The sequence below is a fragment of the Pseudophryne corroboree genome, chromosome 8 (genome assembly GCF_028390025.1).
Source record: "Pseudophryne corroboree isolate aPseCor3 chromosome 8, aPseCor3.hap2, whole genome shotgun sequence".
Lineage (NCBI taxonomy): Eukaryota > Metazoa > Chordata > Amphibia > Anura > Myobatrachidae > Pseudophryne > Pseudophryne corroboree.
This window is the reverse complement of record NC_086451.1, coordinates 421405603-421429322: the sequence shown is the minus strand read 5'-3', so window position 1 is coordinate 421429322 and position 23720 is coordinate 421405603.

Genomic DNA, 23720 nt, shown 5'->3' with positions numbered 1-23720 from the left:
GGTTGATTTGAAAAAATCAGTGAGGGGAACGTCTGGAACTCCCGTATGTCCCCCTAGGGACTCTATCCTTAACTCACTGGTCCATGTCCTTTCCAGAACTGACTGAAGAGTTTTAGACTAGGTCCCACCTGTGTGGGCCCCCGCAAGATAGACCCAACGTCCCACGGTGGATGTGGCAGAAAACAACGGATGATTTCTGCTCCTGTGAACCTGAAAAGGCAGCTGACCTCTTACCTTCTTTACCTGCAAAGAAAGGGGAATCCTTATCTATTCGGTCGAAATGACTGCATCCTACAACAATGTGTCACCAACCGTTGTGAGGGAACATAGGGCAAGAAAGGTAAACTTACCCGTGGCACCTGCCTAGAGCATATGAACAAGGCCATCACCAACCAGGCTTCCCTTCATGGAGAAGAGACTCCACTTCTTTTCGGATTCAGCATTTGCATCTCTTTGGTGAATCCAGAACGCCCTCCTAGCCGAGACCGCCATGGAAGTGGTCCGTGCACCCAAGAGTCCCATCCCTTGTAGTCGCACGGTAGTATGTTGCAATGTTCTAGACATGACCCAACTCAAGGGGTAACATCTCTCCTCAGGGTAATTATATCGGATGACCAAGTAACCGACCATTTCTGAATACAATCACTCCCCCCTGTGCATGCAATGCAAGTATAATCAAAGCATATTATTAAAAAAATCACTTAGCTTCCTGTAAACGATCCTTTGTGACAGGGCCCCGTGCAGAACAGGGGTTGACTCTCACTTTATTCTATCCATGGCGGGAAAAGAATAAACACTCTGACTCCTCGTGATGATTTGAAACCATCTTGTCACGACTGACCTAGAGTTATTCAACAGAGCGACCAGCACATGAGAAGGAAAAGTTTACTTCAGCATTCATTATAAATTGTTTGTATAAAAATACACATCTAAATACACATATACACACGTATATCTATATATACATATCTCATATACATATATATATTTTTGTCAGGAACAGCAGGGTCCCTAGTGACATTAATGCGTTCTTAATGTGTATGAACATGTACTGAATGCCGATGTTGTGGATCTAATCAGGAAACATTATGGTCGACATAAGACATAGTATTCGTGTCGACAACAGGGAGTAGTAACTGGGCAAAATAAAATTTTTGCGACCCTGAGGGGTCTGAGGGAAAATATATACATAATTTTAATATTACGCCCCCACAAATATTACCACGTCTGTGCTCGAGCTACAGCTCAATGCAACCGTACCATACATATACATAAATATATATATATATATATATATATATATATATATATATACACACATACATACATACATACATACATACACAGTGGGGATTGAAAGTTTGGGCACCCCAGGCCAAAATTCATTTTAAATGTGCAAAAAGAAGCCAAGGAAAGATGGAAAAATCTCCAAAAGGCATCAAATTACAGATTAGACATTCTTATAACATGTCAAAAAAGTTTGATTTTATTTCCATCATTTACACTTTCAAAAGAACAGAAAACAAAAAATGGCGTCTGCAAAAGTTTGGGCACCCTGCAGAGTTAATACCTTGTACTGCCCCCTTTGGCAAGTATCACTGCTTGTAAACACTTTTTGTAGCCAGCCAAGAGTCTTTCAATTCTTGTTTGAGGTATCTTCGCCCATTCTTCCTTACAAAAATCTTCCAGTTCTTTGAGATTCCTGGGTTGTCTGTGACGCACTGCTCTTTTAAGGTCTATCCATGGATTTTCAATTATGTTGAGGTCAGGAGATTGTGAAGGCCAAGGCAAAACCTTCAGTTTACGCCTCTTGATGTAATCCACCGTGGATTTTGAGGTGTGTTTAGGATCATTATTCATTTGTAGAAGCCAGCCTCTCTTTAACTTCAGCTTTTTCACAGATGGCATCAAGTTAGCGTCCAAAATTTGCTGGAATCTTATTGAATCCATTTTTCCTTCTGCTCGTGAAATGTTCCCTGTGCCACTGGCTGCAATACAACCCCAAAGCATGATTGATCCACCCCCATGCTTACCAGTTGGACAGAGGTTCTTTTAATTAAGTTCTGTGCCCTTCCTTCTCCAAACGTACCTTTGCTCATTCCGGCCAAAAAGTTATATTTTAACCTCATCGGTCCACAGAACTTTATTCCAAAATGCATCAGGCTTGTCTATATGTTCATTTGCAAACTTCAAACGCTGATTTTTGTGGTGAGGACGTAGAAGAGGTTTTCTTCTGATGACTCTTCCATGAAGACCATATTTGTACAAGTATCTCTTTATAGTGGAATAGTGTACCACAACTCCAGTGTCTGCCAGATCTTCCTGGAGTGATAGTGCGGTCAAACGTAGATTTTGACTTGCTTTTCTCACAATCCTGCAAGCTGTTCTGTCTGATATTTTTCTTGGTCTTCCAGATCTTGCTTTAACTTCCACTGTTCCTGATGACTGTCATTTCTTAATGACATTCCGAACAGAGGATATGGGCATCTGATAACACTTTGCTATCTTCTTATAGCCTTCTCCTGCTTTGTGAGCATCAACTATTCTCAGTTTCAGTGTTCTACACAACTGCTTAGAGGAACCCATGGTGCTGATTGTTGGAGCAAGGTCAGATGAGTCTGGGCTTTTAAAACCTTTGAGATTGACATCACCTGGTCTTTCCAGACGATGATTGAGAACAATCCATGACACTGCCAGGTCTCAGCTGTCCAAAGGGGACAGTACAAGGTATTAACTCTGCAGGGTGCCCAAACTTTTGCAGACGCCATTTTTTGTTTTCTGTTATTTTGATAGTGTAAATGATGGAAATAAAATCAAACTTTTTCTGACATGTTATAAGAATGTCTAATCTGTAATTTGATGTCTTTTGGAGATTTTTCCATCTTTTCTTGGCTTCTTTTTGCACATTAAAATGAATTTTTGCCTGGGGTGCCCAAACTTTCAATCCCCACTGTACACAGGTATAGCTTTTTTACATTATCATGTTAATTTATACCCAGTCATATTAGTTGGTGCCGACAGGGTCACCCACATACGTCTGTGTCTCCCATATAGTGTTTTATTTGGAAAAGCTTACAACTACTGACATGCTGACACAATCTCATGAATCAAGTACCATCAGGAGTCGGCAGTGCCGACAGAGGGACTCCCATAGCTGTTTGTGGCAGAGCACTCACACATGCCGACACACGTGAACTAAACACCCACCGACATTACACTTACTATAATGGGTAGACACCAGTATCTGACAGGGAAAACACAGAAAACGTTTACCAACTCATTTACCACACGCTCTATATATATATATATATATATATATATATATATATATATATATATATATATACACATACATACATATATATACATACATATATATATATATATATACATATATATATATATATATATAGTGCTTCATTTTGGTACCTATATTGCACTAAACAACTGTGCCCCCCCTCGTTTTACACTGTGAGCTGTTCAACAGTGTTTTGGCGGGGCCAATGTCTCTGTGAGGTGAAAATGGCGCTGGATAGAGTTGTGAGGGCTAAGCCACGCCCCCTTATCGGCGCGCTTAAGTCCCGCCAGATTTTAAAATTTTTATACTGGCGGGGGTCAGAATACAATGCCTATGCACTGTATACCTCTTTGCCAGGCTATATATATGAGGTAAATTGCTGCCCAGGGCGCCCCCCCTGCGCCCTGCACCCTTGTAGTGCCGCTTGTGTGTGGGAGCAGTGGCGCGCAGCGCGGTACCTCAGAGACTCTAGTCTTCTGCCGTCACTGAAGTCTTCTGTTTTTCCTTTACTCACCCGGCTTCTTTCTTCTGGCTCTGTGAGGGGGGCGACGGCGCGGTTCCGGAAACGAGCAGCTAGGCGAACCAAGTGTTCAGTCCCTCTGGAGCTAATGGTGTCCAGTAGCCTAAGAAGCAGAGCCTTGAAACTCACAGAAGTAGGTCTGCTTCTCTCCCCTCAGTCCCACGATGCAGGGAGCCTGTTGCCAACAGTGCTCCCTGAAAATAATAAACCTAACAAAGTCTTTTCCGAGAAACTCAGTAGAGCTCCTCAGTGCGTGACCAGTCTATCCTGGGCACAGAATCTGAGGTCTGGAGGAGGGACATAGAGGGAGGAGCCAGTTCACACCCATTCAAAGTCTTATAGTGTGCCCATGTCTCCTGCGGATCCCGTCTATACCCCATGGTCCTTTTGGAGTCCCCAGCATCCTCTAGAATGTATGAGAAAAATATATTCACAATCACCAGAGTTTTGTGAATTTGGGAAGCATAATGCCAGGTTTAAAGTGGGGTTCTAGCATTATTTAGATTTTATAAAGACTGATGGCTAACATCAAGTCCACTAATTTTGGGTGATAATACAGTTATTATCTAAAGCTTCCTTATAGTGTTATGGCCCCATTACCATGCTTCATACAAGGTATAGCGTCCACAAGATGATATCTGGTTTGTGCAAAATACAACATGCAATCGCTAAGACCAAAACAGTCTTGGTTTCGTCAGCCTATAGTCTCTTCCTATACTTTCTTACCTCACCAATATTCTTTAGCCATTTCTCCCATAAAGATTTGTTAAGTGTCCAAGCTTTCATGGAGTTCCTTCAATGATGACTTACTGTGGGCGTTCCCATAGGCAATCCTAATAAGTGTTCTTCTTCAAAGGACATTCAATTTTTGAGGTGAAACAATTTAAAGTTTTAATATTATCTGCATTTCTGTATGATGAACAGTGTTCCAGGGGATAATAAAGGTTTTTGAAAGTTTCTCATATTCTTCCCTTATTGGTGCTTTTCAATAACCTTGCTTTGAATGTTCTTTGTTCCTCATGATGAAGCTCGTCCGGAAATGCCCTAACCAACCATGGTTCCTTTCGCATTAAGCCGTGCTTATTTTTAAATAAACTTGAAAACTTTATTTGCACACAAGTGGGTTCAAAACAATTAAGTGACCTCTGAAGACAACTGCCTGCACAAGGGTTTAGTTTTATGTATTTTTGGTCTAGGTTTTTTGGACACCAGAACCACTTTACCACAAACAAAGAGTTAACTAAAGAAATCCTCCCTCCTTAGACATGTTATGGTCCATACACACTAGACGACGTCGGTCTAGGAGTATTGTCGTCTAGTGATTCCCATCCTGGGCCGGGCGGCACTGAGCGGTGACTGCACGTATCGCTCAGTGACGTCACGCAGCCGTCGGCCATGCATGCAGCTCCTGGACGACAGTTCAGATTGAGCTGCATGCACTGCCGACAGCGACGGTCATTGCCGACGCACAGGCCGCGCATCGATAGTCGCTGGCGGCATACACACTGGACGAGAAAGTGAGCAACGTTGCTCAGGAAGGGGGGAAAATGAGAGACGTCGCTCATTTTCTCGGCAAGTGTGTATGCACCATTAGACTTACTGCTTCCAGCTGTGATGTACTGTACAGGCTTGCGCCTTGCCTTATAACACAGTGGGGGAGATGTATCAAACCTTTTAAAGAATGGTGAAGGGTAGAAGTGGAGAAATTGCCCATATCAACCACCAGATTATACCTATTAATTTCTAGAATGTACTTTATCAATACTAACAAGCCGATTGGATGTCAAGGTCAACTCTCCACTCTTTAGAAGGATTGATACATATCCCCCAAAGAGGCGAGTTTCTGAATGCAGCTGCTCCATGTAACACCCTCCCCAGTGCTTCTTACCTCAGATATTAGGCAGGGTGTGGAGGAAGGTAAGTCCCCAATATTACAGTCATGCACATCAGCGTCTGGCTGAGAGGAGTGTTCCAGTGGCATCATCCAAATGCATGTTTACAGCCTGTCCATGACCTGGTGTGTATGAGATCGGGGAAATCTCTTCTGATCACCTCTGGTATACGAAACACTGGGGCAGATGTATTAACCTGGAGAAGGCACAAGGAAGTGATAAACCAGTGATATGTGCAAGGTGATAACACACCAGCCAATCAGATCCTAACTGTTAATTTACACATTGGAGCTGATTGGCTGGTGCGTTTATCACCTTGCACATATCACTGGTTTATCACTTCCTTATGCCTTCTCCAGGTTAATACATCTACCCCTGGGTTTGAAAAATGACAGGCGCTGACTGGCTGGTGCGTTATCACCTTCCACTTTATCACTTCTCCAGGTTTAATAAATCTGCCCCTGATTCATTACAGAAGGGTATGGATCACAGGACAGGGGCTGTAGGGGAGGAATAAATGACAGGTGAGGGGATGTTGCCTGTATTTGAACAGCAGTAAGGATCTGAGGCCCTGATTTATCAAGCCTTGGAGAGTGATAAATTGCACGGTGATAAAGTACCAATCAGCTCCTATCTGCCATTTTACAGGCTGTGTTTGAAATATGACAGAAGCTGGTTGGTTAGTACTGTATCACTGTGCTATTTATCACTCTCCAAGGCTTAATAAATGTGGGTCTCAGTGTGGTGGTGCAGAAATGAAATACAGGGAAGGAGGTACAGAGGGAGGAGGACAATGACTCCTCAAAGACATAAAGGCAGGTAAAAACATAGGAGATGCAATTTTATACCAACATTTCTAATGTAGAGGAGACAGGTCAAACAGCAGAGTGCATGATGCCATTCTAGGTTGCCTTATTACTGCGGATAATGCACAGCTGCCAGCGTTAGTTAGGTGGGACTGTCCCAACCATCCACACCTTTGTTCCGAAGGATGGAATGTTGGAACCATGTCCTGGTCCCACTGTCATGCGCAGGCAATGAGTGGGAGGTTCTATGAGATGGGATTTAGGGGCAGGTTAACGTTTCAGAAGATATTGGGATGCCCTCATTGGGACTTGACTTTCATGTACACATTGCTAATGTCCCAAATTCAAAGGATTACACATACTGTGCGTTATAATAAGGTGTACATAGTATCAATAGTGTCACCGACGCATAACCAACCAGGAATAAAAACATTCGCTACTAAACATTGAGGATTTCATTATTCCAACATCAATATTTCTGGTTACAAAGCATTGAATTAGGTGTCTTTTGTGAAATATCAATAAACGGTTGATAAAATGTTTCTGGTGGTAAAATCTGGGTTTTAAAATAAAGGAAATGGAGATTAAAAAAATTGCCATCGGTAGGGAACAAATATTGACTTCCAGCTGTCAATGGTGGGAAAACTCCATTGAACATCGGGGGTCATTCCGAGTTGATCACTCACTGCCGATTTTCGCAGCGATCAGGTAAAAAAAATGGCAAAACTTTGCATGCACCGCAATGCGCACGCGCGTCGTACGGGTACAAAGAGCATCGTTGCTGTGCAATGGTTCTAGTGAAGAATCCATTCGCACAGCCGGTCGCAAGGAGATTGACAGGAAGTGGGTGTGAACTGACCGTTTTTCAGGAGTAGCTGGAGAAACGCAGGCGTATCCAGGCGTTTGCAGGGCGGGTGTCTGACGTCAATTCTGGGACCTCCATCACTGGATCGCACAGGATAAGTAACTACAGGGCTAATCTTGTTCTGCACAAAATGTTTTTGTACTGCTCGGCTGAACAGGCGTTCGCACACTTGCAAAGAGAAAACACACTCCCCCGTGGGCGGCGCCTATGCGTTTGCACGGCTGCTAAAAGTAGCTAGCGAGCGATCAACTCGGAATGAGGGCCATTGACCTCTGAATATTGATGTTTGCAAAGTGCTATTTCATGCCCATCCTCAGTACACAGAGCTGTGCCGATATTGGGGGTCCGAGTTGATCGCACGAAGCTACATTTTGCAGCCCGTACCATCAACTAGACGCCGCCTATGGGGAGGGATTTTTTGCATAGCAAGGCTGTGAACGCTTGTGCAGCCCTGTTATGCAAAAAAGTTTTGAGCAAAAGAAGACCAGGGTCAGAGTTACTTACCCTGTGCGACGGATCCAGCGACGAAGGTCCCGGAATTGACGGCAGACATCGCCCTCCAAACGCCTGGACACGCCTACGTTCGCCTCAACACGCCTTGAAACCGGTCAGTTGACGCCCCAGAACGCCTCCCGCCTGTCAGTCTTCTTGCGATCGCCGCTGCAATCACTTTTTCCGCTAGCGGCGTCGCTGTCCGGCAAGACATCGCCGGGCAACGACGCACGTGTGCAATACGGCCGCCGACCCGTTCGCAACAAACTGCAGCGTGTGAACGTGTCGGAATGACCCCTATTGTACATATATATATATATATATATATATATATATATATATATATATATATATATATATATATATACACACACACACACACACACACACACACACGACAAGCACACTAAGCAATAACCACTTTTCAGAGACCACCTTTACGGGAGCTTCATCAGACGACCCACCCACTGCAGATTTCTCCAACAACTAATGAGCCTTCCATCAGCCGCTTCCTACCGAAAACCAAGACAAGCAGAGCACTGATCACCATTAACTACGCTGATAGATTGTAAGCTCCACATTCTCTGTACAGCGCTGCAGAATGTATGCGCTATATAAATAACTAGTAATAAATAAACTTTGGCTCTGCTCCTGATTATGTGTACTGGACACTTTATAACCCAGATGGGTGGAAACCCTAAGATAGGGAACATGAGTATCTGGACCTGTCATACCTGGTAACAGCAAAGCGTGCTTCTTGGACCAATCTAGGACACAACCAGTAAAGGTGACCCCTGGGGAACAGTGTATATGGGTGTGGATTATAGGGTCAACAGTAACTAGGTCGCGTCTTTAGGTCGACCACTATTGGTCGGCAGTGACAAGGTCAACACCTGAAATAGGTCAACACAGTCATTAGGTCGACATGGAAAAATATCGACATGAGCATTTTAAATTTTTTTGGGGTGTCGTTTTCTTCGTAAAGTGACTGGGGACCCCAATTAGTGTACTGTGTCCCCTCACATGGTTCGCTATGCTTCGGGCAAGGTTACTATTCCCAATCTTAGTCCACGTGGATCGTAAAGTATGAAAAAGTAAAAAAAAATTGTGAAAAACTCATGTCGACCTTTTCATGTGTTGACCTTTGCCATATCGACCTAAAGACCGGTTTATATGTGCTTGTAGTTACCTGAATTACAGACATTTTTACCTCAATCATTCCCAAGGCAGGCTGATCGCACACTGGTGTCCAGGAATCAGTGTGATGTTTCTAAAGGTCTCAAAAACGGTATCCAGACTCCAGGTCGACACCACTTATGTCGACACCAGTTGGTTGATGCGGGGAAAAAGGTCGACATGAGTTTTTTAAAACACAAAACACTTTTTTGAACTTTTGCATACTTTACGATCCACGTGGACTACGATTGGGAATCTGTGCCAAAGCATGGCGAGGGGACACGGTGCACTAATTGTGGATCCCGGTCATATTACGACACCACAAAAAAATATATATAAAAGAAACAAACTCATGTCGACCTTTTTCCATGTCGACCTTTTGTCAGTGTCAACTTAAGGTGTGTCGACCTAGACACTGTCGACCTTGAGTCCCAGACCCCTCAAAAACAGTCCCTGATTAATATGTATAGCTTGTGTGCCATTTACAGTAACAGCAGGCTATATAAACTTCTCCACTTCCCATGCAGATGGTGCTGTGCACTTGTAGTGAATGATCTCTTCCCGTATTTGCAATGGCTGATTAAAGATGTATAGAACGTAGGGGGTAATTCTGAGTTGATCGCAGCAGGAACTTTGTTAGCAGTTGGGCAAAACCATGTGCACTGCAGGGGGGGCAGATGTAACATGTGCAGAGAGAGTTAGATTTGGGTGTGGTGTGTTCAATCTGAAATCTAAATTGCAGTGTAAAAATAAAGCAGCCAGTATTTACCCTGCACGGAAACAAAATAACCCACCCAAATCTAACTCTCTCTGCACATGTTACATATGCCCCGCCTGCAGTGCACATGGTTTTGCCCAACTGCTAACAAAGTTCCTGCTGCGATCACCTCAGAATTACCCCCGTAGTCGTTTAAGCAGTCCTCCTATAATGTGTCTTATAGCTTTAGCAGCCAGGTAACCTTGTGACAATCATTTACTGCTATACACAGCACAATGGGGCTCATTCTGACCTGAACGCTTGCTGCAGTTCTTCGCAGTGCAGCGTTCAGAACTGCGCATGCGCCGGCGCATGGCTGCCAGCCGACGGCTGTCGTTGCTCAGCAATCTCCTCTGCTGATTGATAGGCAGAGGCGTTCGCTGGGCGGAAGGGCAGCGTTTGACAGCCATTTTGTAGGCGCAGTCCGGCCAACGCAGGCATGGCCGGACCGTGCGTGGGGCGGACCGCAGCGGCTGCGTGATGTCACACGCAGTCACAGCAACAATAAACTCCCGGCCAGCTGTAGGAGCTGCGCTGGCTGGGAGTTACTCTACAAGTACAAAAGCATCGCCGCTCGCTGTGCGATGCTTTGTACTTGTGCGGGGAAGGGGGTGGGCCTGCCTGACATGCGGGGCGGACTAGCCATGTGCTGGGCGTCCCCCCTCATGTCAGTGTACGTGATTGTAGCTGTGCTAAATTTAGATAGTCACCGCCCATAGGGGAGTGTATTCTAGCTTTGCAAGTGTGTGAACGCATGTGTAGCAGAGCTGTACAAACAGACCTTGTGCAGTCTCTCAGTAGCCCAGGACTTACTCAGCCGCTGCGATCACTTCAGTCTGTCCGTGGCCGGAATTGACGTCAGGAACCCTCCCTGTAAACGCTTGGACACGCCTGCGTTTTTCCAAACACTCCCTGAAAACGGTCAGTTACCACCCACAAACGCCCTCTTCCTGTCAATCTTCTTGCGATTGCCCGTGCCAATGGTTTCTTCGCACAAACCCATCGCTGAGCGGCAATCCGCTTTGTACCTGTGCGACACGCCTGTGCATTGCGGTGCATACGCATGCACAGTTCTGACCTGATCGTAGCACTGCAAAAAACGCTAGCAAGTGATCAGGTCTGAATTACCCATGTTGGTACTCTCAGTACTAAGGACCTTATTCAGAGATGAACACAGTTCGCTGCATACGCAGCCAGATCTGCGTCCATCTCACATGCTGGGGGCCGACCAGCATGTGTAGCGCCGCCTCACAATGCGTCCGCAATTAAATTCCAGATGCATCGAATTAAGGTTGACCCCCGGCAGCAAAGCTTGCCATTTGTTTTTAATCAGCAGCTGTGTGTGACATAACGCAGCCGCCCCAAAAACTCCCCTGTTAGGCACGCCACCACCTCACGATCACCCGCCGCTGTCACACTGTGGCCGCATCCTTCCGCGGTGCAGCTGCAATGTGTAAGGTTGCGCACTGCACAGTTTGCTGATGCGGCCAACTCTGTATAAGACCCTTCGTCAGGACCAACTGTTTGCTCTATTTGCCCAAAGAGCATTATTTAGAACTTCCTTTAGTAAATGTCACTAAATGCTCTCTCACACTGTATTCTGCAGCCTTCTTTCACCAGGTACACCCAATTTTGGGACACGACTGCTCTGACATAAAACAAAAATGAAATAGAAACCCTAGGTGCAATGGCACACTGCCCCGGGAAGGAGTAATAATAAGATTTTACTTACCGGTAAATCTATTTCTCGTAGTCCGTAGTGGATGCTGGGGACTCCGTAAGGACCATGGGGAATAGACGGGCTCCGCAGGAGACATGGGCACTTCAAGAAAGAATTTAGATTCTGGTGTGCTCTGGCTCCTCCCTTTCTCTAACGTCCTAAGTGGATGCTGGGGACTCCGTAAGGACCATGGGGAATAGCGGCTCCGCAGGAGACTGGGCACATCTAAAGAAAGCTTTAGGACTATCTGGTGTGCACTGGCTCCTCCCCCTATGACCCTCCTCCAAGCCTCAGTTAGATCTCTGTGCCCGAACGAGAAGGGTGCACACTAGGGGCTCTCCTGAGCTTCTTAGTGAAAGTTTTAGATTAGGTTTTTTATTTTCAGTGAGACCTGCTGGCAACAGGCTCACTGCATCGAGGGACTAAGGGGAGAAGAAGCGAACTCACCTGCGTGCAGAGTGGATTGGGCTTCTTAGGCTACTGGACATTAGCTCCAGAGGGACGATCACAGGCCCAGCTTGGATGGGTCCCAGAGCCGCGCCGCCGGCCCCCTTACAGAGCCAGAAGGCAGAAGAGGTCCAGAAAATCGGCGGCAGAAGACGTCCTGTCTTCAACAAGGTAGCGCACAGCACTGCAGCTGTGCGCCATTGCTCTCAGCACACTTCACACTTCGGTCACTGAGGGTGCAGGGCGCTGGGGGGGGGCGCCCTGAGACGCAATAAAAACACCTTGGCTGGCAAAAAAATGCATCACATATAGCTCCTGGGCTATATGGATGCATTTAACCCCTGCCAGAATCCATAAAAAAGCAGGAGAAAAGTCCGCGAAAAAGGGGCGGAGCCTATCTCCTCAGCACACTGGCGCCATTTTCCCTCACAGCTCCGTTGGAGGGAAGCTCCCTGTCTCTCCCCTGCAGTCACTACACTACAGAAAGGGTTAAAAAAAAGAGAGGGGGGCACTAATTAGGCGCAGTATTAACTATACAGCAGCTATAAGGGGAAAAACACTTATATAAGGTTATCCCTGTATATATATAGCGCTCTGGTGTGTGCTGGCAAACTCTCCCTCTGTCTCCCCAAAGGGCTAGTGGGGTCCTGTCCTCTATCAGAGCATTCCCTGTGTGTGTGCTGTATGTCGGTACTTTTGTGTCGACATGTATGAGGAGAAAAATGATGTGGAGACGGAGCAGATTGCCTGTAATAGTGTTGTCACCCCCTAGGGGGTCGACACCTGAGTGGATGAACTGTTGGAAGGAATTACGTGACAGTGTCAGCTCTGTATAAAAGACAGTGGTTGACATGAGACAGCCGGCTACTCAGCTTGTGCCTATCCAGACGTCTCATAGGCCGTCAGGGGCTCTAAAGCGCCCGTTACCTCAGATGGCAGATATAGACGCCGACACGGATACTGACTCCAGTGTCGACGGTGAAGAGACGAATGTGACTTCCAGTAGGGCCACACGTTACATGATTGAGGCAATGAAAAATGTTTTACACATTTCTGATAATACGAGTACCACCAAAAAAGGGGTATTATGTTCGGTGAGGAAAAACTACCTGTAGTTTTCCTGAATCTGAGAAATTAAATGAGGTGTGTGATGATGCGTGGGTTTCCCCCGATAACAACGGATAATTTCTAAAATGTTATTGGCATTATATCCTTTCCCGCCAGAGGTTAGGGTGCATTGGGAAACACCCCCTAGGGGGGATAAAGCGCTCACACGCTTGTAAGGGCTCTACCTTCGCCTGAGATGGCCGCCCTTAAGGATCCTGCTGATAGAAAGCAGGAGGGTATCCTAAAAGGTATTTACACACATACTGGTGTTATACTGCGACCAGCAATCGCCTCAGCCTCGATGTGCAGTGCTGGGGTTGGCGTGGTCGGATTCCCTGACTGAAAATATTGATACCCTAGATAGGGACAGTATATTTTTGCCTATAGAGCATTTAAAAGATGCATTTTTATATATGCGTGATGCACAGAGGAATATTTGCCGACTGGCATCAAGTCTAAGCGCGTTGTCCATTTCTACCAGTAGAGGGTTATGGACACGTCAGTGGTCAGGTGATGCGTATTCCAAACGGCATTTGGAAGTATTGCTTTATTAAGGGAGGAGTTATTTGGGGTCGGTCTTTCAGACCTGGTGGCCACGGCAACAGCTGGGAATTCCACGTTTGTACCCCAGGTCGCCTCTCAACATGAGAAGACGCCGTATTATCAGGCGCAGTCTTTTCGTGGACAAGCGGGCAAAAGGTTCCTCATTTCTGCCCCGTGACAGAGGGAGAGGAAAAAGGCTGCAGAAATCAGCCAGTTCCCAGGAACAGAAACCCTCTCCCGCCTCTGCCAAGCCCTCAGTATACGCTGGGGCTTTACAAGCAGAATCAGGCACGGTGGGGGGCCCGTCTCAATGAATTTCAGCGCGCAGTGGGCTCACTCGCAAGTAGACCCCTGGATCCTTCAGGTGATATCTCAGGGGTACAAATTAGAATTCGAGACGTCTCCCCCTCGCCGTTTCCTAAAGTCGGCTTTACCGATGTCTCCTTCTGACAGGGAGACAGTTTTGGAAGCCATTCACAAGCTGTATTCCCAGCAGGTGATAATCAAGATACCCCTCCTGCAACAGGGAACGGGGTATTATTCCACACTGTTGTGGTACCGAAGCCGGACGGCTCGGTGAGACCGATTCTAAATCTAAAATCTTTGAACACTTACGTACAGAGGTTCAAATTCAAGATTGAGTCACTCAGAGCAGTGATTGCGAACCTGGAAGAAGGGGACTACATGTTGTCTCGGGACATCAAGGATGCTTACCTTCATGTCAAAATTTACCCTTCTCACCAAGGGTACCTCAGTTTTATGGTACAGAACTGTCACTATCAGTTCAGACGCTGCCGTATGGAACACGGCACCCCGGGTCTTTACCAAGGTAATGGCCGAAATGATGATATTCCTTCGAAGGAAGTGAATTTTAGTTATCCCTTCCTTGGACAATTCCCTGATAAGGGTAAGATCCAGGGAACAGTTGGAGGTCGGTGTAGCACTATCTCAGGTAGTGTTGCGGCAGCACGATTGGATTCTCAATATTCCAAAATCGCACCTGGTTCCGACGACGTGTCTTCTGTTCCTAGGGATGATCCTGGACACAGTCCAGAAAAAGGTGTTTCTCCCGGAGGAGAAAGCCAGGGAGTTATCCGAGCTAGTCAGGAACCTCCTAAAACCGAGCCAAGTCTCAGTGCATCAATGCACAAGGGTTCTGGGTAAAATGGTGGCTTCCTACGAAGCAATCCCATTCGGCAGATTCCACGCAAGAACTTTCCAGTGGGACCTGCTGGACAAATGGTCCGGATCGCATCTTCAGATGCATCAGCGGATAACCCTGTCACCAAGGACAAGGGTGTCCCTCCTGTGGTGGTTGCAGAGTGCTCATCTTCTAGAGGGCCGCAGATTAGGCATTCAGGACTGGGTCCTGGTGACCACGGATGCCAGCCTGCGAGGCTGGGGAGCAGTCACACAGGGAAGGAATATCCAGGGCTTATGGTCAAGCCTGGAGACATCACTTCACATAAATATCGTGAAGCTAAGGGACATTTACAATGCTCTAAGCTTAGCAAGACCTCTGCTTCAAGGTCAGCCGGTGTTGATCCAGTCGGACAACATCACGGCAGTCACCCACGTAAACAGACAGGGTGGCACAAGAAGCAGGAGGGCAATGGCAGAAGCTGCAAGGATTCTTCGCTGGGCGGAAAATCATGTGATAGCACTGTCAGCAGTATTCATTCCGGGAGTGGACAACTGGGAAGCAGACTTCCTCAGCACGACCTCCACCCGGGAGAGTGGGGACTTCACCCAGAAGTCTTCCACATGATTAAAAACTCGACAGGTATTGCGCCAGGTCCAGGGACCCTCAGGCAATAAGCTGTAGACGCTCTGGTAACACCGTGGGTGTACCAGTCAGGGTATGTGTTCCCTCCTCTGCCTCTCATACCCAAGGTACTGAGATTGATAAGATGGAGAGGAGTAAGCACTATATTCGTGGTTCCGGATTGGCCAAGAAGGACTTGGTAACCGGAACTTCAAGAGATGCTCACGGAGGATCCGTGGCCTCTACCTCTAAGAAGGGACCTGCTCCAGCAAGGACCCTGTCTGTTCCAAGACTTACCGCGGCTGCGTTTGACGGCATGGCGGTTGAACGCCGGATCCTGAAGGAAAAAAGGCATTCCGGATGAAGTCATCCCTATCCTGATCAAAGCCAGGAAGGATGTAACCGCAAAAACATTATCACCGCAATTGGCGAAAATATGTTGCGTGGTGCGAGGCCAGTAAGGCCCGACGGAGGAAATTCAACTGGGTCGATTCCTACATTTCCTGCAAACAGGAGTGTCTATGGGCCTGAAATTGGGGTCCATTAAGGTTCAAATTTCGGCCCTGTCAATTTTCTTCCAAAAAGAACTAGCTTCAGTCCCTGAAGTTCAGACGTTTGTAAAAGGGGTACTGCATATACAGCCTCCTTTTGTGCCTCCAGTGGCACTTTGGGATCTCAATGTAGTTTTGGGTTCCAAAAGTCACATTGGTTTGAACCACTTAAATCTGTGGAGTTAAAATATCTCACATGGAAAGTGGTCATGCTGTTGGCCCTGGCCTGGGCCAGGCGCGTGTCAGAATTGGCGGCTTTATCCTGAAAAAGCCCTTATCTGATTTTCCATTCGGACAGGGCGGAATTGAAGACTCGTCCTCAGTTTCTCCCCAAGGTGGTTTCAGCGTCTCACCTGAACCAACCTATTGGTGGTGCCTGCGGCTACTAGGGACTTGGAGGCCTCCAAGTTGCTAGACGTTGTCAGTGCCCTGAAAATATATGTTTCCAGGACGGCTGGAGTCAGGAAATCTGACTCGCTGTTTATCCTGTGTGCACCCAACAAGCTGGGTGCTCCTGCTTCTAAGCAGACTATTGCTCGTTGGATTTGTAGTACAATTCAGCTTGCACATTCTGTGGCAGGCCTGCCACAGCCAAAAATCTGTAAATGCCCACTCCACAAGGAAGGTGGGCTCATCTTGGGCGGCTGCCCGAGGGGTCTCGGCTTTACAACTTTGCCGAGCAGCTACTTGGTCAGGAGCAAATACGTTTGTAAAATTCTACAAAATTGATATCCTGGCTGAGGAGGACCTGGAGTTCTCTCATTTGGTGCTGCAGAGTCATCCGCACTCTCCCGCCCGTTTGGGAGCTTTGGTATAATCCCCATGGTCCTTACGGAGTCCCCAGCATCCACTTAGGACGTTAGAGAAAATAAGAATTTACTTCCCGATAATTCTATTTCTCATAGTCCGTAGTGGATGCTGGGCGCCCATCCCAAGTGCGGATTGTCTGCAATACTTGTACATAGTTATTGTTACAAAAATCGGGTTATTATTGTTGTGAGCCATCTTTCAGAGGCTCCTCTGTTATCATGCTGTTAACTGGGTTCAGATCACAGGTTATACGGTGTGATTGGTGTGGCTGGTATGAGTCTTACCCGGGATTCAAAATCCTTCCTTACTGTGTACGCTCGTCCGGGCACAGTATCCTAACTGAGGCTTGGAGGAGGGTCATAGGGGGAGGAGCCAGTGCACACCAGATAGTCCTAAAGCTTTCTTTAGATGTGCCCAGTCTCCTGCGGAGCCGCTATTCCCCATGGTCCTTACGGAGTCCCCAGCATCCACTACGGACTATGAGAAATAGAATTATCGGTAAGTAAATTCTTATTTTATGTCCCTCCTCCAGACCTCAGTTAGAGAAACTGTGCCCGGAAGAGCTGACAGTACAAGGAAAGGATTTTGGGAATCCAGTGTAAGACTCATACCAGCCACACCAATCACACCGTATAACTTCTGATAACTTTACCCAGTTAACAGTATGAACAATCACAGAGCATCAGATAAACTCTGATGCAACTATAACATAACCCTTATTTAAGCAATAACTATATACAAGCATTGCAGAAGAAGTCCGCACTTGGGACGGGCGCCCAGCATCCACTACGGACTACGAGAAATAGATTTACCGGTAAGTAAAATCTTATTTTCTCTAACGTCCTAGTGGATGCTGGGGACTCCTTAAGGACCATGGGGATTATACCAAAGCTCCCAAAAGGGCGGGAGAGTGAGGATGACTCTGCAGCACTGAATGAGCAAACACAAGGTCCTCCTCAGCCAGGGTATCAAACTTGTAGAACCTTGCAAAGGTGTTTGAACCTGACCAAGTAGCCGCTCGGCAAAGCTGTACTGCCGAGACCCCTCGGGCAGCCGCCCAAGAAGAGCCCACCTTCCTTGTGGAATGGGCCTTAACTGATTTAGGCAGCGGCAACCCAGCCGCAGAATGAGCCTGCTGAATCGTGTTACAGATCCAGCGAGCAATAGTTTGCTTTGAAGCAGGCGCCCCAAGCTTGTTGGAAGCATACAGGATAAACAAAGATTCTGTTTTCCTGACCTTAGCCGTTCTGGCTACATAAACCTTCAAAGCCCCGACCACATCCAGTGACTCGGAATCCTCCAAGTCAGTAGTAGCCACAGGCACCACAATAGGTTGGTTTATATGAAAGGATGAAACCACTTTCGGCAGAAATTGTGGGCGGGTCCGCAATTCTGCTCTATCCGCATGGAAAACCAGATAAGGGCTTTTATGCGACAAAGCCGCCAATTCTGACACACGCCTAGCCGAAGCCAAGGCTAATAGCATGACCACCTTCCACGTGAGATATTTTACTTCCACCGTTTTGAGTGGTTCAAACCAGTGTGATTTCAGGAAACTCAACACCACGTTAAGATCCCAAGGTGCCACTGGAGGCACAAAAGGGGGCTGAATATGCAGCACTCCCTTTACAAACGTCTGAACTTCAGGCAGAGAAGCCAGTTCTTTTTGAAAGAAAATGGATAAGGCCGAAATCTGAACCTTAATGGAACCCAATTTAAGGCCCAAAGTCACTCCCGACTGTAGGAAGTGAAGGAAAAGGCCCAGCTGGAATTCCTCCGTAGGGGCATTCCTGGCCTCACACCAAGCCACATATTTTCGCCATATACGGTGTTAATGTTGAGCCGTCACATCCTTCCTAGCCTCTATCAGCGTAGGAATGACCTCATCCGGAATGCATTTTTCTGCTAGGATCCGGCGTTCAACCGCCATGCCGTCAAACGCAGCCGCGGTAAGTCTTGGAACAGACAGGGCCACTGTTGCACAAGTCCTGTCCTAGAGGCAGAGGCCACGGGTCCTCTGTGAGCATTTCTTGCAGATCTGGATACCAAGTCCTTCTTGGCCAATCCGGAACAAAGAGTATTGTTCTCACTCATCTTTTCCTTATGAGTCTCAGCACCTTGGGTATGAGAGGAAGAGGAGGAAATACATAGACCGACGGGAACACCCACGGTGTCACCAGTGCGTCCACAGCTATCGCCTGAGGGTCTCTTGACCTGGCGCAATATCTCTGCAGCTTTTTGTTGAGGCGGGATGCCATCATGTCCACCTGTGGCAGTTCCCACCGACTTGCAATCTGCGTGAAGACTTCTTGATGAAGTCCCCACTCTCCCGAGTGGAGGTCGTGCCTGCTGAGGAAGTCTGCTTCCCAGTTGTCCACTCCCGGAATGAACACTGCTGACAGTGCGCTTACGTGATTCTCCGCCCAGCTAAGAATTCTGGTGGCTTCTACCATCGCCACCCTGCTCCTTGTGCCACCTTGGCGGTTTACATGAGCCACTGCGGTGATATTGTCTGACTGAATCAGAACCGGTTGGTCGCGAAGCAGGGACTCCGCTTGATGTAGGGCGTTGTATATTGCCCTTAGTTCAAGGATATTGATGTGAAGGCAAGTCTCCTGACTTGACCACAGCCCTTGGAAATTTCTTCCCTGTGTGACTGCGCCCCACCCTCGTAGGCTTGTATCCGTGGTCACCAGGACCCAGTCCTGAATGCCGAATCTGCGACCTTCGAGAAGGTGAGCACTCTGCAGCCACCACAGGAGAGACACCCTGGCCCTGGGGGATAGGGTGATTAACCAATGCATCTGAAGATGTGCTCCTGACCACTTGTCCAGTAAGTCCCATTGGAAGGTCCTCGCATGGGACCTGCTGAAGGGAATGGCCTCGTATGATGCCACCATCCTTCCCAGGACTCGAGTGCAGTGATGCACTGACACCTGTTTTGGTTTTAATAGATTCCTGACCCATGTCACGAGCTCCTGAGCTCTCTCTATCGGGAGATAAACCCTTTTCTGGTCTGTGTCTAGGATCATGCCTAGGAGAGGCAGATGAGCTGTAGGAACCAACTGCGACTTTGGAATATATAGAATCCAGCCGTGTTGCCGTTACACTTCCAGAGAAAGTGATACGCTGTTCAGCAACTGCTCTCTTGATCTCGCTTTTATGAGATCGTCCAAGTACGTGATAATAGTGACACCTTGCTTCCGCAGGAGCACCATCATTTCCGCCATTACCTTGGTGAATATTCTCGAGGCCGTGGAGAGACCAAACGGCAACGTCTGAAATTGGTAATGACAATCCCGTACCGCAATTCTGAGGTACGCCTGATGAGGTGGATAAATGGGGACATGAAGGTATGCATCCTTTATGTCCCGAGTCACCATAAAATCTCCCCCTTTCAGGCTTGCAATGACCGCTCTTAGCGATTCCATCTTGAACTTGAACCTTTTCAGGTATATGTTCAGGGATTTTAAATTCAATATAGGTCTGACCGAACCGTCTGGTTTCGGGACTACAACATGGTCGAATAATAACCCCCTCCTTGTTGAAGGAGGGGAACCTTGACCACCACCTGTTGAAGATACAATTTGTGAATTGCAGTTAACACTGTTTCCCTCTCGTGGGGGGAAGCCGGCAGGGCCGTCGGTGAGGGGGCATCTTCTCAAAGTCCAGCTTGTATCCCTGAGACACAATATCTATTGCCCAGGGATCTAACAGGGAGTGAACCCACTTGTGGCTGAACTTACGAAGGCGTGCCCCCACCGGGCCTAGCTCCGCCTGTGGAGCCCCAGCGACATGCGGTGGATTTTTGTAGAGGCCGGGGAGGACTTCTGTTCCTGGGAACTAGCTGTGTTGTGCAGCTTCTTTCCTCTGCCCCCGCCTCTGGCAAGAAAGGACGCACCTCGGACTTTGTTTCTTTGTTGGAAAGGCTGCATTTGATAATGTCGTGCTTTCCTAGGCTGTGCAGGAATAGAAGGCAAAATATCAGAATTACCAGCTATAGCTGTGGAGACCAGGTCCGAGAACCCTTCTCCACACAATCCTCAGCCTTCCATATGCCTCTTAAGTCGGCATCATCTGTCCATTGCATATACTACAGGACACGTCAAGCAGAAATCGACATAGCTTTGACTCTAGGACCCAGTATACTCATGTCTCTTTGGGCATGTTTTATATATACATATCTCTTAAGACAGCATCTTTAATATATATATATATATATATATATATATATATACACATATATATCTATATACATACTAGGGTCTCAATCTCTGCTGATAAGGTACCTGTCCACGCTGCCACAGCGCTATAAACCCATGCCGACACAATCGCCGGTCTGAGTAGTGTACCAGAATGTGCACGCTATCTGCAGGATCCCTGAGAATAGCTGTTACGTCAGGGCTACCTTTTGGGCAAACGTGACACCCTAGGGGAAGATTCCCATCATATCCTGGCCCTAGTGGGGAAAGGATACTGCCTGAGAATTCTTTGTGGGAAACTGCAGTCTCTTGTCTGGAGATTCCCGCTCCTTTTCATCATGAGAGGAGGGAAATTTACCTCAGTGATATGCAAATCATCTTTTATTACAATAATCATATATTGAATACTTTTCTGCCATTTTGACTGTAACTTTGCATTATCGTAGTCGACACTGGAGTCAAACTCCGTGTCGATATCAGTGTCTATTATTTTGGATAGTGAGCATTGGGAGACTCTGAAGGTCTCTGCGACTTAGGGACAGACATGGGTAGATTTCCTGTCTGTTCTCTAATCTTTTGTGCAATAAATTCACCTTAGCACTTAATTACACATATCCAAACAGGTGTCGGCGTTGTCGACGGAGACACCCTCTCACACACATATTTGCTCCATCTCCTCCTTAGGGGAGCCTTTCACCTCAGACATGTCGACACACACGTACCAACACACCACACACTCAGGGAATGCTCATCTGAAGACAATTCCCCCATAAGGCCCTTTGGAGAGACAGAGAGAGAGTATGCCAGCACACACCCCAGCGCTATTAACCCAGGAATAACACAGTAACTTAATGTTAACCCAGTAGCTGCTGTTTATATTGATTTTTGCGCCCAATTATGTGCCCCCCCTCTCTTTTTACCCTCTTCTACCGTGTAACTGCAGGGGAGAGACTGGGGAGCTTCCTCTCAGCGGTGCTGTGGAGAAAAAACATGGCGCTGGTGAGTGCTGAGGAAGAAGCCCCGCCCCCTCGACGGCGGGCTTCTGTCCCGCTTTCATGTACAATTTTGGCGGGGGCTCATACATATATACAGTGCCCAACTGTATATTATGCAAACTTTTGCCAAAGAGGTCTCTAATTGCTGCCCAGGGCGCCCACCCCTGCACCCTTACAGTGACCGGAGTATGTGGGTGTAGTGTGAGAGCAATGGCGCACAGCTGCAGTGCGCTACCTCATATGAAGACTGGAGTCTTCTGCCGCCGATTTCGAAGTCTTCTTGCTTCTTTCACCCGGCTTCTGTCTTCTGGCTCTGCGAGGGGGACGGCGGCGCGGCTCCGGGATCGGACGACAAAGGGTGAGATCCTGTGTACGATCCCTCTGGAGCGAATGGTGTCCAGTAGCCTAAGAAGCAGGACCTATCTTCAGAGAGTAGGGCTGCTTCTCTCCCCTCAGTCCCACGATGCAGGGAGTCTGTTGCCAGCAGAGCTCCCTGAAAATAAAAAACCTAACAAAATACTTTCTTACAGCAAGCTCAGGAGAGCTCACTAAGTAGCACCAAGCTCGTCCGGGCACAGATTCAAACTGAGGTCTGGAGGAGGGACATAGAGGGAGGAGCCAGAGCACACCAGAATCTAAATTCTTTCTTGAAGTGCCCATGTCTCCTGCAGAGCCCGTCTATTCCCCATGGTCCTTACGGAGTCCCCAGCATCCACTAGGACGTTAGAGAAATTCCATTGGTTATATAACTTGAGCAACCACAGCAAATCCAGAACAGCTTACAAACATGTCTTTGTTATGCAGTCACTACACTTGGTATCCTGCCCTGAACACTCATTTTACAGTAATGAAAAGGCTATACTACTGTGACATGGAAGTGAATGCATAACATTGTTCTGCCATAACACCAGAGTGATTCAGGTATCAGCACGGAGGGTCACTTGCGTTACGGGAATGACGATCTCCATTCACTGCCAAGTATGATGAAGGGAGTGTTCCATCGGGTGGTCTTCTGTTTGCCGGCGCTCAGTATACCGGCGCCGGGAGCCCGACAGCCGGCATACCGACAATTATTTTCCCTCGTGGGGGTCCACGACCCCCATAGAGGGAGAATAAAATAGTGTGGCGCGCGTAGCGCGCCACCGTGCCCGTAGCGTGGCGAGCGCAGCGAGCCCGCAAGGGGCTCATTTGCGCTCGCCAAGCTGTCGGTAAGCCGGCGGTCGGGCTCCCGGCGCCGGGATGCTGGTCGCCGGGAGCCCGACCGCCGGCCACCCGTAGTGAACCCGTTCCATCACTTCATAACACCTCGGTATCCTGGTCACAAATCTGTCCCCGTATCACACAACTATCTATACAGTTGGGCTGTGTTTTACCGGATATTCATTACCCCGTACCATGTTAAAAACACTTGTGTAGGAGATTCTGTAACACTTGTGTAGGAGATTCTGTCCAAATGCCAGTTTTTCAGCACCGATAGCAGAAGTCAGCTGCAACTCCTATCAGCAGGCATCCAGTAATGACTACATAGCATTGTCTGTCACCCTACAGAGCCGGGGAAAGAAAACGGATGGCCACACTGCAAACCTACAAAGTAACACCAGCACAAGAAGATAAAAAGTAAAAAAAAATAATTCTAATTCCCCTTTGTTTGTTTTTTAAAGGTAAAATTGCATACAAACAAAAAAAACATTTTGCTATCCCTAATGCACACTGAGTGAAAAATAACACTACATAATATCAGATAATACAGAGAACTTGTTTGCATACATCTGCA